Source organism: Octodon degus, unplaced genomic scaffold, assembly GCF_000260255.1.
Source record: "Octodon degus isolate 3935 unplaced genomic scaffold, OctDeg1.0 scaffold00066, whole genome shotgun sequence".
NCBI classification, from domain to species: domain Eukaryota; kingdom Metazoa; phylum Chordata; class Mammalia; order Rodentia; family Octodontidae; genus Octodon; species Octodon degus.
The window spans coordinates 7,678,414-7,683,270 of NW_004524642.1; positions in this window are offsets into that span (position 1 = coordinate 7,678,414).

Here is a 4,857-nt window from a genome sequence, read left to right on the forward strand (position 1 = left end):
TTTCTTCCTACCAGATGTATATTATCCCATCACTATTTCTGCTTCCAGCCTGCAGAGAAAGAGCTGTGAAACTATTCAGCTTTCATGATAACGTGATTTAATCATGACCTGAATTCACATGCACACATGCTAACATGTATATCATATACTTCTCCTTTTGGTTCTGCTTCTTTAAAGTACAGAAACTTTTATAACTATATAGTCATTTTTCTGTTTTCCTTGGTATAAAATAATTATGTTAAAATTCTTCCATGTAGATTTATGTATACATGTTTATTTATGTTAGAAGAGAAGTGTTTCACTCTCTGGATAGGCCATGACATATTTATTAACATGAATTTATTTTATTCATTTCAGTTCTCTATTGCATAGTCTAATAGAAATAAAAGTATTAGGAACATTGTGGTACAATGCATGGATATGAAGTTAAATTTTCTTGATTATAAACAATAATATAACTGTCATTTTGCAGGTAGTACAAAACTTATGTTTGTAATATTTCACATTTCTACTTTAAATGATGGAGAGGTGGGTGTTATTTTTAGTTTAGTTTTTTCTTTTTTGTCCATGGACAAACATTTATTCTAGAGTTATTTTTACTCCACTGGTGAATTAAAACATTCTGAGCACTTTACCTGACTTCTTGAGAATTTTGACATTATTTGCCTCTTTTTTGGCTGATGAGAAAATGAACTATTGTCAACTTCATTTGATTTCCTGTATTGTTTACTTTTAAATTTGGCGGTGATCTTTCCCCTAGTGCTCTGAGATTTTCCTAATGTCCTAGACTTTAGCTGTAAATCTGAGACCTCCGATAGATGCCTAGAATGATCTTCATGTGCAGTTCTGTTCTCAGTGTTTTGTTCTGAGACAGTGCCTCAACTCTGATAGACCTCTGTCTTGGGCCTTGCTTTTGTCTTCACTAACTATGCCCTGCAAATGTTCTTCAATCAGAAAGGTGGTAAGAGCGTATATTTTTCTTCAAGCAGGAAAGTAAATCTCTATTGCCTCATCTTTAGTAGAAATAGAATTATTTCTGTTTTTCCTTCCATATTAATATTTGTAAATTAATATTTTTTGTTCTACTAGTAATGTTCATGGTGGTTTGGCCCATGTTCACTTGAGTCTTGATAGAGAAATCAAAGAATATCTTGCATTATCTTCATATGTAAAGACATGGACACATTATGCATCAAATATCAGCCTGTATTGAAATTTCCAGAAAGACAATAAAATAAATATTTGCTAGTAATTCATGTAATTTACTCTCAAAGAGTATGTTGCTATAGAATTATATCTCCATGTTATAAATACACAGATTGTTTTTCAAATTGCTTTTGATTTAGTTTTACCCCTTCAATTACAGAATCTGTGTGTTTAGGCATATGTATTAGTATTCTTAATACATTTGCTAAAATGATTGATTTCAATGTATATGAGATACGTTGACATTGACTATTATCTTAGGAAAAATGTGTGTGTTTGTGTGTAATAGTTTAACAATTTTTAAATGTATCAATAAAAGTCTCCATTAGACCTGAGTACCTTTATAAATATCATATAAACTTATAGAAACAAATTAAATAGTAAATTCAATTATAACTGATTATATGAAGGTGATTGTATGTGAGACAAATTTCATAAATTACACAGGATTTTATTTGAAATGTATAATAAGAATGCATGACCAGAAAATTCTATTATTATTCCAGGCAATGACATCAAAATTCAGAGTTTACACTCAGTGCTCCTTTGAGGAAAATTAGCATATGTGTATGTTTTTTAGTTTTTGTGTTTCAGAAATAATGTGGATTAAAGGCAATGAATGGCGTGTTTTATGGGTCTATATTGAAGAAAATATTGTACTCTATGTTCAGAAATACTGCTTTATTGTTAAGTAATAGGGAGTTATTTATAGACAATACAGGAACTATAAATATAATTTAATGTCCCAAATATGGTATACAGTGAGATCTGGTGGGGACATTGCAGTTAGGAACCATTTCTCTATTACTATACAGAATTTGAAAACTTATTGTATAGATCACACAGGAGCATGATCTACTTATTAAGAAGATTTCTGTGTAGAAGCAAACTATTTTAATCTTGTTACATTTACTCAGTATTTCATCTGATAGTTATTATTAAGCTATTTATGACAGTTAGCTGAAATCTACATATTTTTGTTATATGTACTTATAAATCTACCACATAAGATGGAAATCTAGCAAGAAGGTGTTACTGGAAATAACATCACACCAGCCAAAATGCATCACTAATCACTGTTTAACTATCCACATGTTATTATTTATTAGACTCCACAAGAAGATGCAAATAATCAATATATAGATAAAAATATGAAATAAGTGGAAGATTTAATTTGGATAAATAAATACTAGTGTACTTTAACAATAAATGTTTTTCATGCCGTGATTTTTTTAAAATATGCTGGCTTTATCCATTAATATATGATTTGTTGTTTGGTTAAAATATGATAAAATCTAATCATGTATGAGCATTACCAAAATAAATTGTACCTGATCACATACAATGAAGTTAGATTATCTCTCAAACTGGTTGACAAAATTAGTCTAAACACTCAAAGGTATCATCTAGTCTACAGAAAAAATTTGAGAGCAGTAGAATTAGCTAACTCTTCTAGTACTGACAAACTTGGATAGCTGAATAGGATATATAGTAGAATATTCAATATTGAGAGTGACAAGAAAATTTAGCTACAGAAAGAAATTTAGAGATGAGGGTGGCAAAATTATGAATTCTGAGTGAATAATATTAACAAAATATAGTGTGAAAATGCAAATTAACACCTATACAGCACTGTTTCATATTGATCACTAAAGACAAGATATTCAGAAAAGATCTGTCCAAATTATTAAAAGTCCTATATAATTCCCTAAAATATCCTCTCTATGATACCAGCAAACTATTCTATAACTTTTTAAGTATTTTATTAATTAATTAATTAATTTATTTATTTATTTAATACAGGGTCTCACTATGCAGCTTGGACTTATAGAGATCCTCCTGTCTCAGCCTTTACAGCACTGGGATTTTAAGGGTGCACCACCATGCCTGGTTACAGTGGCTAGCTCAACACTGGGGACTGTCACAGCAAGTGGTGCCAGGAATCGAACCCAGATCCTTGCACTCATCAGACAGTAACTTAAACTGCTGAGCTATCTAACCAGTTAGGCAACTATTTTTTCATTACTTACTAAATTTTATTTTTATTTTTTTATGGGCAGAATATATTTATTGAGAGGAAGAAAGCTCCTATCCAAGAAAGGGACAGGAGGGGGCCCGAGCGGGTAGTTCCTCAACTTAATAAATTTTAATATGTATGCTCTGAACCATCAAACCACTTCAAGTATGTATCCAAAAATGGATGTAGGTACACAAAACACATGGACACAACACCTTAAAATCAAATTATTTGTTACTGTTCAAAACTACAGTCTACATAAGCATCAACGAAAAAATAAATAAATACATGAACATCTTTTAACAATAAGGATGAAATTAACATATGACACAGAATAAAAATGTAATAAGACTCAAACTGCTCAAATCCATTTTTCTACCTACATAAACTTGAAAATTTTCTACCATCAAAAAATCAGAATATTAGGTCGGCCAGATAGTTCAACAGAATAAAGCTCTTGTTCATGCAGATTCAGAGACTGGGTTTGATCTCGGGCATGCTGTGCCAGCCCAGTCCCCTGGGCTCACTGAGATAGTGATTAAGACTGGGCGTGGTGGTGCACACCTATAAAACCAAGGCTTAGGAGGCTGAAAAGAGGAGGAACACTATGAGTCAGATCTGTGTAGTAAGACCCTGTAGGCCCTGTACTAAATACATTTAAAAAATCAGAATATTGAATATTTTGAAGAAAAATATGAGATGAGATTTTTCAAAAATGTTTCTATATTTTTGAATTTGAAATGGTTTCAAATGTTTTAACTTTAAATTCACATCCATTATTTTGTAGGAGGTTTATGTCAACTTGCAGAAACAAATTCCATGTTCTGAGCCATGTTATGAATTTCCCATATCACTATGTAAATGTAATTCACAAGTTCAAAGAGTCTACTTCAACTGTCGATTTATGCTTGTGCTCTATGGTATAGTGTTTTTCTCTTAACTAACAAACTATAGGCTTCTGGCTCTTCTGCCTTCATTGATTACCTAGCATCCTTACACAAAGACTAATAATCAAACAAGAAAGGGAAAATGGGCGAACATGGAGAAAACTAGTTACAGGGAAAGCCTACACATCCCACGTCAGGATTGTTCTGCCAGAGCTCATCCGGACAGCTCTGAGAAGCCTGTGTAAGCACAGCTGTCAGCATGTGCTGATTCAGTGGTGGCCCTGATTACAAGAATCAAAGCATGCAGTTAAGAAAGGTTATGCCCTGGAGATTCCTTTTAAAGATTGGCTATTCCCTGCCCTAGATTTTGAGAGTTGAAACTAAACTTGAAACTTCAGTAACAACAAAAAGCAAAATTTTTTACCAAGAAAATATGTTTCCTTTATCAGCACTGTAGTCATCAAAATTCTATCTAGATTTTATCCATGAGAAAATTGTTCCTAAGCATGAAGAGGCACAATCTAAGACCTATTTTCATCTAAAATATTATCTACACAGGAAAGTTCCCTAGAGGCAAATGCCCAATGTGGTTCCATATTTAATTGTCATTCTGTAAAACTATAATGACTTCTTTTTTGAATAATATAGATGCAAAATACCATGATATTATGATTTCTCATTTAAAAAGTAAGTAACAGATTTTTATCTACATACCAGGAAAACTTGCATTCTAGTTTAGTAATAATT